At 39.8% G+C, this 15,048-nt stretch overlaps 1 protein-coding gene across 2 annotated transcripts in view; it reads right to left on the reverse strand.

Moving 5' to 3' along the window:
- The window catches only part of LOC118778860 (cyclic AMP-dependent transcription factor ATF-7-like), a 38,888-nt gene extending 24,131 nt beyond the window's left edge, over positions 1–14,757 (reverse strand). The window contains exon 1 of one of the 2 annotated variants that reach the window (XM_036530625.1): positions 14,392–14,757. The gene's annotated coding sequence lies outside the window, so the exon portion shown is untranslated. Of the gene's footprint in view, positions 1–14,133; positions 14,197–14,391 lie in introns of those variants that run through there. The other variant, XM_036530624.1, reaches the window with a different exon arrangement.
- Positions 14,758–15,048: the final 291 nt, after the last annotated feature.

Below are 15,048 nucleotides of genomic sequence, written 5' to 3' on the forward strand. Positions count from 1 at the left end.
TATTCAACAATACATTCAACAATACTCAACCTACAGCTACATTTGTTCATTGTAGCCTATTGGAAAGCAACATAGATAATCCCAGTCAGATGCACAGTGAGCACTGATGTGATAAAGCCACAGTATCTTTATTTTTATGTTTATTAATCAATATCAATCTTTTCATCAGTCTGGTTTAAATGAACCAAAATATCCAGTGCAGCATGAAATGATCAGCATTATAACCATTCTTAATAAGTGAAAGGCTTAACAGAAAACGTCTTAAGGGAAAATTATTACTCTGCCCTGTTTGTGCTGCCACATATTATCCAATAGCTATCACCTGTTCATTATAGTCAATTTCAGGTTTGCACCTTCCATCAGCTAGGAATGCATTATGAGTAATGTTACATTTGAACTCACCAAAACTATTGCAACAACTGCACTGCTGCCACAAGTCTTCCCCTGGAAGTAATGGCAGTGGTTTCAGAGGTTTTTGCTTCAATATAATGTAGCTGTCCAGCTTAGCAGACAGTTAGCTAAGAAGCTATGTTACCTAAGATGCTTGGACCACTGTAGCACTGTCTGCTGTTGGATGGGGGGGGGTACCTATTCTGATGCAAAGAATTAATGCATTAATGCATGTTTTCACTGCTCTCCAGGAGTTCCTAAACTGCCAGGGATTAATCTTACATTTTTCCCCCACTTGGCCCTGGGTTTTTGTTTTTTTTCACTGCCTCTAAAGAAAGGACTCTGCTCCTGCTAGTGCTTTCTGACAATTGCAACTGAAAAAATGCACAATAATAAGTACAATTTTGAAGGACTGATTTTATTCATGTTACACAGCTACATCTTCTAACAACAGTGTAGTAAGCCCCTTTTGCATTTACTCCCAATATATAAATGTGTTCTTTTGGTATTCATTTCCAATATCCTTGTCCTATGAGTTTTGTGGGTCCAACCTTGCAGTAAGCCTACTGGGTCACAACCAAAGAAATGCCTGAAATGTTGGGTGCCAGTCATCCTTGAGGTTGGTAAAGCAAGGTGCTGTGGGTGGGCTTTGAAAATTCATGGTTCAGCCTGGGCTGGGCAATATGGCCTATAAATAATATTGTGCTATTTTTAGGCTATATCACGATGCACGATATATATCTCGATATTTTGAAATCTCCTTTAAAGCAGAGGTTTTCAACCTTTTTGGGGCTAAGGCACATCAAAGGTCAAACCAGAACATCAAGGCACACCAACTTAAAGTTGGTTATCGATTATGAAGAATGTCACATACATTATGATAGGATATAATGTCATTAGCGAGATTTGACCCATATTGCACTACAGCAGACTGTCAAATAATTATCAAACAGATAGTTAAATCAGACAGGCAATCATATAATTTATTAAAAATTTATTGAAGTGCATCAGAGCAAGAACTTGTGCGACATAGTATAGCATCATGAACAGCAACATACTAAAATAAAATAAAACAAAGCTTACAAAAAACAAATTACTCCATTAACCCTTTTGCACATACGGTCACACCTGTGTGATTAGCTGTTTAGCGCATATGCTAAAACCAGTGCGATTAAAACAGTAGATTGGAGAAATTCTAGCTAATTTTAGCTTTGAGGAAACAGCAATTTAATGTTAAAAATATAGCAAATGCTAACTGAAAACTATGAGAAGCCTAATAACACTAATGAAAACATAATGAACCATGTAACATAACATGCATGCTACATAGCATAAAAATAAGTTACGTGCAAAAGGGTTAATCGCACAATACAAGTGCGCACACACACACACACCTATATAAAAACGCATCGGGTTCCTCAAAATTCCGCGGCACACATCGGTTGAGAACCACTGCTCTAAAGCACTTCATAAATGCTCGATTTAACCCCTTGATGCATACAATCACACCAGTATGATGATTCTAGTAGTCCCTGCAACATATGTCTGCATTAAAACATCAGGGCTCCAGACTAACTTTTCCACTGGTCGCACACTTTTTTTGGTACAGCGTGGTATTAATCAATGACCTTGCATGCTGATGATCAGTTGTCTTAATTTGCATACCCTAGTTTTGCATTGATGTAAGGATTGACAGTGAATGGAGACTTGATATTTGCAAAATATTTTAATCTGAACATTAAGTTTCCCTCGTACCGCAACCACGGGTACTTCATTAGTAGAGATGCACCGATCCGCTTTTTTTCTGTTCCGATCTGATTCAAATACCTGAATTTGGATATCTGCCAATACCAATACAGATACTGTTACCAGAGCTCTTTTTTCTATCATTTTTGTTGTTGGTATTATGTGTAAGGTTGCATGAGGCTGTAGTAAACCACACAGCACTTCTTATTAAAAGAGAAAAATATACAAAAGTGCATTAAATTTTATTGTATTCCAAAGCAATTTATTTTAACCCTTTCACATGTAACTTATTTTTTATGCTATGAAGCCCATGTGTTACGTTACATATTCGTTATGTTTTCATTAGCGTTATTAAGCTTCTCAGTTTTCAGTTAGCATTTGCTACATATTTTAATGTTAAATTGCCGTTTCCTCAAAGCTAAAATTAGCTGGAATTTTTCCAACCAAGTTTTCTAATCGCACCGGTTTAAGCATACGCGCTAAGCGGCTAATCACACCGTTGTGACTGAATGCGTGAAAGGGTTAAATGCTCAAAATATGTTCCCATGACTCTGTTGCATTTGATTCTGATTGCCAAACAGAATAGCTATATGAAAAAAGGAACGAATAGATGAATCTTCACCGTGCCTGCATGTGTCTGATGCTGGTGCTTTAGACTTTATACTTGATGTTTGACTGTGTTGGGGAAATATCGATCCTTGTACGTTTTTGATTAAAGAAAATGACATCATTGATTATATTATTATCTAGACAACCTTCATTTTTTCATCATTATTAGACCTACTCATATGATGTTAATAATTGTATGTACATGTATTTAAATGCCATATAGCTAGGCAACATTGGTTAGGCCTATTATTATTATTATCATTATTATTATTGTTGTTGTTGTTGTTGTTGTTATGATTATTATTATTAGCCAATTATTAACATTTCAGTGCAACGATTGACAGAATGACATCTGGCGCAGTCACTGTGGAAGAGTTTCTCTCTTTTGTAAGCTCCTCAAAAGGTGCAAGAAGAGTCAAGATGTTCTCGATTAGACCCCATTGGTTCGAAGTAAGGGTTGCTGGTAATTCGTAGGGCCACATGTATCAACGGTGCGTACACACTAAAATTGTGCTGAGCACTTTTCTGCACATAAAACAGTATTTATGAAAAGATACTTGCCAGGAAAACTTGCGTACCTCTGTGCATGGTCTCGAGGTGGCGTACGCATAAAATTTCTAATTTGCAGATTAGCAACACCAAGAGGAACTAACGGTGATGCAAGTAAATGGGTCTTGTGTCAATCATTGATGAGTGTTATTGTGCCAGGTCCCGGCACCAGGATGAAGTGACTGAGGAGCCAGTTAAAAATGACGAGAGGGCAAATCTTTTTATATAGCAAAACAGTAGATTATCATCCTGCTATTGCCTATTTCTGCATTTTTTTATCCTGTGGATGGCAATATAATGGTGTTTTGACTAGATGCAAACAATTCCCTACCTTACCTTTTCCATGTGTTTGTGCATCATGGCCATAATATGAAATAGGAATATTTGGGGCAGGTCACCACCTAAAATTGGTCTGGTGGTAGGTTTAATAAAATTCATTGATTTAACCATGCAATAGCTGCATGAAATTAGCTCTGAAAGGCTAAATAACAACAACAACACAAAATTACTGTTTCAAAATGAAATAGTACATTTATTTCACAGCAGTGGTGAAGCCAGTGTTAAAAGAAAGGCCAAGAAACGAATAAGCGCACACAGGACCAGTGTGTCCGCACCCGAAGCCCCCTCAGTTGCCCCCCCCCCCCCCCCTTTAAGTTTTATGTACCCTATAGAAAAATAGCACAAACAACAAAAATATTGGAAATGTTGGAATACTCGTTGGAAACGACACAGGGAAGTAAAGTTTCGGTCAACGAGAGAGAGAGCAAGCAAGAGAGCTGCATGGCATGAGCAGAAAGACAGAAAAAATGATCTGATTATCTTTGTTTTTTTTTTTTTTTTTTACTTAATGACCTTGACACTGTTGACTATTATTTTGTTGATTGTAGCATTCATCTCTCAGTGGTTAGAATCGTACATACGTAGATAGGCATACGTGGTGTTTGATAACTCTGACGAAAAACCTCCGTACACAAATCGTGAGACTGTGCGTATACATGGTCCTATGGCAAGCTGTACACAAAGATTGATACATATGGCCCATAATCTGCAGCATATGCCCCTAAAGCATGCTTCTGCTCCATAAGACTTAACAACATTACAGTATGTGCCGTTCCATCTGGTAGGCACATCTTGTTGTAGCCTTTTATTTGACTGGCCCAGTTGTGTCTGCACATTCTGAAGTTGGGAGTATGCGAGAGGCGAATGTTTGAAGTGGCCAACTATTCTTCTTCCAGTCGCTACCATGTCACTTATGCTGCGCTATGAGAGCGTCCCTTCATTTACAGCTAGCTGGGGTGTATGAGCCATACAAGGCAAACTAGGTAAGTGAGTGTCCTGTATTGCTTTCGACATATTTGGGGCATTATCTCGCAAAACTGCATGCACTTTGCTCTTCTGTTCCAGGCTTTAAGCATTTCGTCAAAAGCCATTGCAAGAGCAGATGCTGTGTGTGAGCCAGAGAATTCTTGTGCATGTAGGAGAACTTAATGTAGTTTGAAGTCAGGATCAATATACTGGACCGTCAGACTCATCATAGACATTGGGCTCACATCAGAGCTCCATATATCAGTGATAAAAACTTATGAATGTGACGTCAGCTTTAAGTAGACTGTGAATGTGGGATGACACAGTATTGTACGTTTCAGGTAGAGCTACACCCGAAAAGTAACGTCTGCTGGTCAGTGTGTATCGTGGATCCATGTGCGCCATTAGCCTGCGAAAACCTCGATCTTCTACGACCAAAAACGGCTGGTCATCTCGTGCACTACATTCCATTTTCTTTGTAATGGCTAGTGTTTTTTGACTACCTAGGCCGTAGCTCAGGGTTTTCTGAAACATCGCCTGTACTGATGGTTGAGTGAGGGGTGAAGTTTTTGCCTGTTTAGCATCATCAATGCATTTAAGATACTCATCGTGTTCTTTCAGGTGATGCACCTTCAAATGTCGGATCAAATTTGTCGTGCCGAACGTCTTCACTGTAGTTCCTCTGCGATTAACTTTTCCTTTGCAGACATTACAGATTGCAATCTTAATGTCCTGTTCACAGATTTCGTAATATTTCCACACATTTGACATTTTGGGAAATGATTCCAATGCAGTGTGTGTGCATGGAGCGTACACTTCCGGAACACAGATCGGCCGAAATAAACAAAAAACCGGCCGATTCTGATCGATGGCCGGTCGATGGGTCCGGCGCATCTCTACTAGCTCACTCAGTTGCAAACTAATGGTCCAGCGCTCTGCCTGTAGACTACGTCTAACTCATAGAATTCTGGGAGACAAAAAAAATATGCAGACTACTAGATATCTTTGTAGAACTGTTTAATAACTAATTAATTAATTTGTGCTACAACATTTGGGCTACTAAATTGCATTAGTAGGCTACATATTTATAATTCATAAAAACATCAGACAATGGAATCTGGATCAGTACGTGGATCTGTAACATCAGTCCAATATCCGATGAGTGAATTACGTCAGTATCGGCACCGATACGGATATTGGATCGGATCGGTCCCAACTCTATTCATTAGCCATTGTGGTTGAAAGTAGGCTAGTACTTTTTCTTCTTCACTGGCTCAGTAGGTCTCTCCCTGCCTGCACCTGCACTCTCATCAACAGTTGTGTCTGAGTCGGGACCTCTCGTTGGCTCTCCCTCTCCACCAGCCTCCTCCTATCTTTCCTCATTTGGTTTTTTTACCCTTTTGCGTGTACGGTCACACCACTGTGATTAGCTGTTTAGTGCATATGCTAAAAGCGGTGCGATTAGAACACAAGATGGGAAAAATTCTTGCTAATTCTAGCTTTCAGTAGGGTTGGGTACCTATATGACCAGTATCTACCGGACCAAACTACAATGCAGAATTCGGTCCCTCATTTCGATGCCACTTAAATGCCTGAGTGCTAGGGCTGGGCAGTATAGCCATTGTGATACACAAAATAGCTATTTTTAGCGCAATAGCAGCTATCCCCGGCATGTGGCGTTATTTCTTCCCATATTTTTTTCTTTAGTTATACCTGATGCGGGAGCACACCTCCAGTTTTCCGAGGCCATGTGAAATGCTTCCAGGGGAAAAAACGCCACTCGTATCTACTCCATGTTGATATCACAGCAACAGCACTATGCTGCTTCCACGTGGTAGACAGAAACACATGGATACAAAGATAAAAAGTGAAAACATATGCTATGTATTTTTCAAAGTTAACAGGTAAGTTAACCAACATATAATAACATATGTGAATTTGTTAAGTGTATTGTAATTATTTATATTTATATATTTAAGTATACTTTAAACTGTTAACAGATAATACTGTATATTGTTCAATTTCAAGTTCAAAATTTGCCTTAGCAATAAAAAAGCTGTTGTTTAATGTCCTCGACTGTTGTTTTGTGCTTTTTTTTAAAGTATCGGTTCAGGCACCATTTAGGCACCGGTACCGATACTTTAAAAGTATCGCTTTAGCACCGGTATCAGAAAAAACCCAAACGATACCCAACCCTAGCTTTGAGGAAACAACGATCTAACATTACAAAATATAGCAAATACGGCAGTGAAAACTATGAAAAGCTTAATAACGCTAATGAAAACATAACGAACCGTGTAATGCAACCTGCACTACATAGCATAAAATAAGTTACGTGCGAAAGGGTTAAAATAATAAGCTATAGGCTACTTCATCTTTGGAACATGGTAACAGCTAAATAGATTGTTTCGCGTGTTTCGTCATCAATGCACGTGTGCAGGTAAGGAGAGACCGACTGTGCCAGTGAAGAAAAAGTACTACTTTCAACCACAATGGCTAATGCAGTACCCGTGTTGGAGGGGCACCAAAACAGCCTAATGATCATCATGCACTCGCACGAATACAACCACATGAAATTTTAACTCACACACTCTCAAACAATGGTCGCATATGCGGGCATATTTGCAAGTCGCACTGGTGAGCCTAGTTATAAAATTTAGTCACACTGTCTCCAAAATGGTCGCAAAATGCGACTAAATGGTCACAGTCTGGAGCCCTGAAACATTCTTGTTTATATTCATTAGTGGTTTCTATTGGAACTATTTTAAACTTGCATATAAAAAGGGGGAAATCACAACCAAGTTAAATTAAACAAAACAGTATTTATTCAAACTGTTGTTTGTTCAACGTCTTCCTTGTGATACCCAAACCAGATGATGGATCCAGTGCTGTTTCTTTTTGGAACCAATTCATCCGCCTCCATCTTCTATTACCGTTTTCGAACTCAACACGTGTAAATTCTCTTTGGTGCTTCACTTCTTTCGCTCTCTCCAGGCTGTTTCCCTGTTCCCTCCAGATACTAGTGACGTGCAGTTAGTGAAGGAATGAATCTTTGTGAACAAATCTTTGAGGTGAACTGAGTGTACTGAATCGCTAAAAGATTCGTTCTTTCCTCTTTGCAAACATGCATGCTGATTAGCTGGCATAGCTGCTATAACTCTCCCTCCAGTGGATATTAGCTATGCGGTATGTCCATGAAGCAGCCCATCACAAAACTATCAGCAGTACGTTCATGACGACAACTAGCCAATGGCTGAAATGCTAAAACACTCAAAGCACCTTCCAATGGCCATCTCGGCACAGCGGCTCAGTGCCTATGCTGACCATGGTGACTCACTCTGGAAGACTCAAAACACCCCGACTGTGTACTGAATGACCTGCAGTACTGTTGACAAGTTCTCAGTACCACGGTTCCTTCAGACTCGAAGGATTCTCTGACTATGCTGATGATGTGGGACAATGCAAAAGATCCGGTGACTACAAAGACTCTAAACTCCCCCTACTGACCTGATAAACTGTTGACAAGTTCCCAGTACACCGGTTCCTTTCCTCCTAAAAGAGTCACTGACTATGAAGATCTGGTGACTACGTGTTGCCAGCATCGCTAGTTCTCAGTATAGCAGGCTTGGGCTACATCCACCATTGACTGTGGAATCACAGTCAATGGTGGATGTAGGAATCACAGCGCTTCCATGACATTATTAATAGGAATTAAAAATATTATTAAATATTATTTTGCTCATATACCTGGAATATTTTTTGTATATTTTTAGCAGTAGCATATTTTAGGTGCGCACAATGTATCACAGTTCTTGTTTATCACAACTGCAATTTTACGTAGGCTATGATTTATTTAATGTTGACATCACATTTCCTTTTAACGTGAATAAAGTCCTTATTAATAAATACTTACAAATCAACATAGTAGGCTACAAAACAAAACAGAAATGTGATGCATAAGCCTATGCATCACATTTGTAGCATACTATGTCTACATTAACAACAAATAAAAATACAACATTCACAATATTAAATAATTTAAAAAAAAAAGATTCAAATTCAAAAATGCACAGATAGGTCTTTTCCTTGGATGTTTGGTTACTGAACCGAGGGCTATTTAATCATAAAAAGGAGTGGCTTTAGCCGCTTTACAAGCATTAACTTTCGGGTTTTTATTTACTTTTTTGGCAATACGTCCAACCAACCAATCACCAAATTTCCGCATGGCACTTGTTCTCGAGTCAGCATCTGCTGTATATGCACAGAGTGCATGACCTGAGGCGCCTCGGTGCCTCCTGGCAGACACTTTTTTTTTGTCAATCCAAACTGGCAACGGTATTCAATTAAAGAAAGTCAGGCACCATGAGTGATGAGAGAATTTGGACCATTTTTTCCAGAGCTTCCACAGAATCAGCGAAATGTTCAATTTGCAAGAATTTGATTTCCACCAAGGGTGGTTCCACAGCTAATGTACACAGGCACCTAAAACGCAAGCACTCAGAAGCCATCCAGCAAGCAACTCTGAGGAGACCAGAGGAGTCAACAGAGGCAAGTGGTCCTGATGCAGATGTTGCTGAGGGCAGTGCTGGCACTTCTGCCACAACTACACCTGATCCTGCAGTAAGGCGTAAAGTGTATACTCAGCAATCCATGTCAAGTTTTGCTGTAGGTCAATTGGGCCACAAAACAAAATAAAGTGGACAAAGAACTGACAAAAATGGTTGCTCTAGATTTTCAGCCATTTTCAGCTGTTGAGAACAAAGGCTTCCAGGGGTACACCAAGACACTGTGCCCAACCTATGTTCTACCAACCAGAACAACACTCTCCAGGACACTCATACCACAGTTGTATGAAAAAACACGTGTAGATGTCAGAAGAGGGTGAATCAGCCTTCACACGTCATAGACACAAATTGTAGAAATCTGTAGCAATTTAAAAAGTATCAAATTCTCCGGTGTTCTCTAACCTTGTGCACTCGGCAGCATCACTATTTCCAGCCATAAACGTCGCCATGACAATGATGCAACGTTTAAACAGAGAATTTCTAAATAGCGTTCAGGCTCTGGTTTAACATTGTAAAGTTAGGGCACATTTGGAATATGAACAGGATCGTTGTGAATAATAGGTAATTATTTGCTACACTGTATGTTCAATGTCATTAATAATTTATTGCTCAAAGAAAATGTATTTCAAAATAGAAAACAATACAGCTCATAACGTGGCTTTTAACATTAACATTAGCTATGCTAGCTAGCTAGCTAACTAACTTAACGAGACAAGTCTTCATCATCCAGAGAGCCAGCGTGCCACCTCTACAGAAGCTCGAGCATACCTCATGTGCTCCCATGCCAGGCAAGGTCAGGTTTGCAAATATTGTAGTTCACAACCTTCTTGCTGTCTGCAGCAGACAGAGTGGTGCATCAGGAGGAGCCCCAGGTGACAGAGGAAGAGCAGGAAAGGACAACCAGCTCGTCCATCATTTGGAAGGATTTTGATGAACGAACGGCTGGACTTGTCTCAGCTCAGTCCACCACATCAGATGCAGTCATGGAAGTGCATACATATCTGAAAGAGCCTCTGCTGCACAGGAGCTCGGATCCCCTAGTGTGGTGGCAGAACAGGAAACTGTTCTATCAGAAACTTTCAGAATTAATGGTGTCCCGTTTGGGCATTGTGGCTACATCTGTTCCCTCTGAGACGGTCTTTGCCAAGATGGGACAGATCTTCACAGAAGGAAGGAACAGGATCACCAGTACCAAAGTGCATCAGCTGGTGTTCCTAAATACAAACCTAACTTGAGAAGACAATCTTCAATCGTCTGGTAAAATAGTCTCAATCTTTTATCTTGATCTTATATTTTGTTTTTTTTTGTTTGTTTGTTTTTTTTTTAATAAATTTTTGTGTGTAGTTTCCTCAATTTACATTTGTTGCATGTCTGCTGATTATTTAACAAATTTATTTACTTATTATTTATTTATGTTACTTTTTCATGGATTTATCTTTTAGTTAATAAACAATTTTGCCACTTAAATTAACTCCAGCTATTCGTTTAAAGCAACTTGAAGCTGGTCAATTTGATCTTGTATTTTCATATATATTTGTGATTTTCAAAACGTATTGTCTACAGACTATGTGCACAAGTTATTGTTGTATTTGATTTTAGATTTGTTTTTGTTACTCTGATTGTAACTGATATTTCTTTACATTTATCTGTTATTAAATAAAGAGTTGCAAATGAAAACTCCAAATATGTAATGTTTTTTTTTTCTAATCTTACCGTTTTAAATACTTTTCAAACTATATGACCATATTTGATTCTAGAAGACCGGAAACGCCCCCACTGGCCAGAAGCAATTTTGCTGTCAGTACAACGGTTTTGTCCGATGACTCAAAAGACTAAGCCGAGTCTGATTGCGAGACCCGAAATGCCCTGAAATGTTGTCAGTACAATGGTTCCGTACGACTCCAAAGAGTACAGCATGAAACGCCCTCTACTGACCTGAATCACTGTTGAATTAATTATGATGCTCAGACGACATAATATATTGTAGCGGTTGATAGTTAGCCACTGCTGCTAAGGAAGTGTGTGTTCCCATAATTGTTTTTGTTTTTGTCGTTAGCTTTTCTTTATGATAAATGTTCTTCCTTTAAGACTTTGTTATGTAGGCTATGTTACTTTGTTACACAGTTATGTTAGGTCGTGTGTGTTTGGGAGACCCCATGTGTTTGTTTGGTGCGTTTAACGAACTACTGTATGTGTGACAAATAGCGGGGGCAGTCACATGCCTTCACTGTCACATTACCATTTAAGCGGTGACTATAAGTAGTCTATATTAAAACGGTTGGGTTCGGTTAGTTCAAAACTTGTAAAATGAAGATATTATGTTTCTTTGTTCCTTAGTGCTTTTTTTTTTAGTTTTAGCAAATGACATGTACTTAAGCTATTATACGCGTTAAAATGTGGGGTTCTATTACCTTCCTAAAGACGAAGTATACTTTGCGGCTGCATGATTGTTTGAACAGCATGGTGCAGTTTCACGTAATGAATATTACGATTTAATGCCTCTGCATGGTCGCCATATTGGAGGGGTCAAGATCTGCTAGTAAACAAATACAATATGTATTGAGAGATGCAGACTCTACAAACTCTACTGTAACTCGCTTAATTCTGAACCGATTTTCATGAAATTTGTTTTGTTATAAATGTGAGAAATTGAATATGATCCTGGTTACTTATTGGGTTTAAATTCAGTTACTGGGGGGCGGAGTTATTCAGCGTTATGCCAAAACATTAGCATTCTAAATAGCCACAACTTCCTTGAAACGCCAAAGCTCATGCCGGCGGCTTAAAAAAATTACGTGACAATTTGTACTCGATGTTCGCGATATAGTCATTTACTACATCCTACGTAGAACAAGCCACGATACATCGAGTATATTCAATATATCACCGACCCCTCGGTTCAGCACTACGGTTGCCCGATTGCCTGGGGAAAGTAAAAACATGTATTGGGCAAGTAAAACTATGCACGGGTTCAGCCCCTTCTCAAGAAGCCTAACTTAGGTCTTGAGGTTCTAAAATAATTATGGACCAATATCCAAACTGCCTCTTCTATCAAAGGTTCTTGAAAAAATTGTTTCAGATCAGTTAATACCATTGATTAAATCAAATAATTTCTTTGAAAAATTCCAGTTAGGTTTCCAAATGTACCACAGTATTGAAACGGCACTGTTAAAGGTGACCAATGACCTTCTTATGAACTCTGAGAAAGAAGAGTGTAGTATCCTGATACTGCTTTATCTCAGTGTTGTTTTTGATACTGCATAGCACTCAATATTAACTGACCACCTAAGAAACTGGCTTGGAGTTGTAGGCACTGCACTATCCTGGTTTAAGTCATGTCTTTCTGACAGGTAATTCTCATTATCAGTTGGTGATTCCTCATCACGCTGTGCTCCAATCATCTGCAGCATCTCTCAAGGTTCTGTACTGGACCTCATGTTATTCACCATTTGTGTATTACCCTTCGGTTGTACCATTCAAAAGCATCATCATTCCTCTGTTATGCAGACAATACTCAGATCTACCTGGCCATGAGGATTCCAAGTTTAGCTCCTTCATGGACTGTTTGTCTAATATTAAATTCTGGATTTCCAAAAATTTTGAGACTAAATGAGGATTAAACTGATGTCCTCAAAATAAGATCCAAATCTCACAAAAAGGAAGAATGTTACCCACTGGAAAAAGGTACAGTCAGTACATCTGCATAGCAACTCACACGTCAGAGTGATATTTGACTCTGATATTTGAATTAAACTTTAGGCCACATTTTAATCATATGACCAAGACTGCTTTCTATCATCTGAGAAATATAGCAAAGTGAGACCATTACAACCCTCCCCTGATGCAGTTAGATTAGTACATGCCTTCACTGCAAGCAAACTACATTACTGAAATGCTTTCTTTGTAGGCCTCTCCAAAAAGCCCACTGGCCAATTTCAGTTCATATAATATTCAGTAACATTCATCCTTATTCAAACTAAGAAAACAATTTATATCAAGGCAGTTCTTGCCAACCTACATTGGCTACCTGTTTGTTTTAGAAATGATTTAAAGTTCTTTATTAGTTTTTAAAGTACTGAATGGACTAGCACCTGAATTCATTAATGAATGCATTACCTGCACAACCAGACATCATGCTTAATGTACCAACAGTAATATATAAAGTAAAACAAGAAAAAATATAAAATATAAATAAAAGCGGTGAGTGGGGAAGTGAGACGCTTTTGATCTGAATTTCGCCGTCGTCGTTGACTCTATCCTTGTGTTTCTTTTGGGGGGGGGGGGGGGGGGGGGGGGGGGGGCTTCGTACTGACCTGAACTAAATGAGACAGTTCGGTAAAAAGATCGGAACTGCCGACCACTAGTAGCCAGCGAGCTCCTAGGTTCTCTCTGATACTACCATGATCCTACATTTCCCTCTCACGTTCCCTTATTCTACATCCTTATTGGTCATGCACAATCACAGTCAGAGTTCTCTCTTGGCTGGATTCGTATCTCACAATAGAGACACACACTAATTTATAATCGATTACCCCTGTCGCCCCCGTTACATCCCAAAAGTCTCAATCTAGCAGGTAAGGCCCGCCAGCTTCCATTTAACAAATCAACAACAAATCCGGCAGCTACCTACAGTGTTTGTCGACATGATATGAAAGTTGCGAAAGTCAAGTTCCGAAATAATCGCCTGATTTAAAATTTAGAGGGCAGAGCAAAAATAAAGTGAGCGGACGGGCGATTGAAAAACAAGCAAGCTAGCCAAGTAATATTAGCTTGTCAGTTAGTCACTGTTGCACACTCTGACATCGTATCATCAACCTGTCACTCGCGTGTCACACGGACACGTGTGCATTAAAGTGATATTTCGCCTAAAATTACTACGCAACATCAACTTTCCAGTTTCTGTCTTGCCTGCTTATGTGCGTTTGAACAGCGACAGATGGTCGATAAAGTAATCAGTCAACAAACTCACCAAAGCACCGCTACCTCAACCGCTTTCCTTCTGGATCCAAAAAAAAAAATCCAACGCACTCCTTTTGATTAAACCTCGCGAGATGCCAGCTGCGGACGGCGATAAACAGCTCTGGCGTTCCTTCCGGCTTCCACTAAGGAAGTTGTGCTGTGCGCGGTCCCATCGCCGGTAACGACCAAGCTGTGTCCCAATCCGAATGTGAGCGGGGGCAGCGAGTAAGCGACACCGTACTGCATATGATATCGCACAAGCGCATACCTGAAAGGAAGGGGGAGGGTGATGTTTTGGGTGTGTATCTCAGACACCTGCGTCCCAATGCTTTCTCCGTGAATCCTCGCGCCTCTTTCCTCAATTCCATCGAAGAGACAGAGACAGGGACTTGACGCGGTGAGGGAAATGGAACGCCTTTGCCCGTTTGAACTCACTGAATTTCGTTTAGTAGGAATCCCTTACCTCTTCAGGGCAGACTGGTTTGTGAGTGTAACGGGTGGGTCTTTGCTGCGTTATGTATTAGATGTTACATGGGTCAGAGAGCGAGCGAGTTTCGAACCGGAGTTCTCACTGCTCGCTGCCAACCCCTTACTGTACGTTCACACCGGTAGCGGCGAGAGCGTCAAAATTGCCGACAAGTCTGTCGAAGAAGTGGACGTGACGTAGATGAAATAGGCGGCTACAAGTTCGTTTGGAATGCTTGGGCTTGCAAACGTAATTTAAAGGGGCCGTAGAACAAACAAACGTGTCGACCGGTATCTTTGTGCCGACTGACCACAAGTAGTGTAGTTAACCTCATGAAATCTTTTAAATGTTAAGGTAAGAAATCGATCGATGAAGGAAAGAAATGAACAATTATAATTACATGTTTGATAACGAAATAAACGAACGAAGTAAACTAATTAAAAGCCATTTGTGTGGTGT

The sequence above is a fragment of the Megalops cyprinoides genome, chromosome 6, assembly GCF_013368585.1.
Source record: "Megalops cyprinoides isolate fMegCyp1 chromosome 6, fMegCyp1.pri, whole genome shotgun sequence".
Classification (NCBI taxonomy): domain Eukaryota; kingdom Metazoa; phylum Chordata; class Actinopteri; order Elopiformes; family Megalopidae; genus Megalops; species Megalops cyprinoides.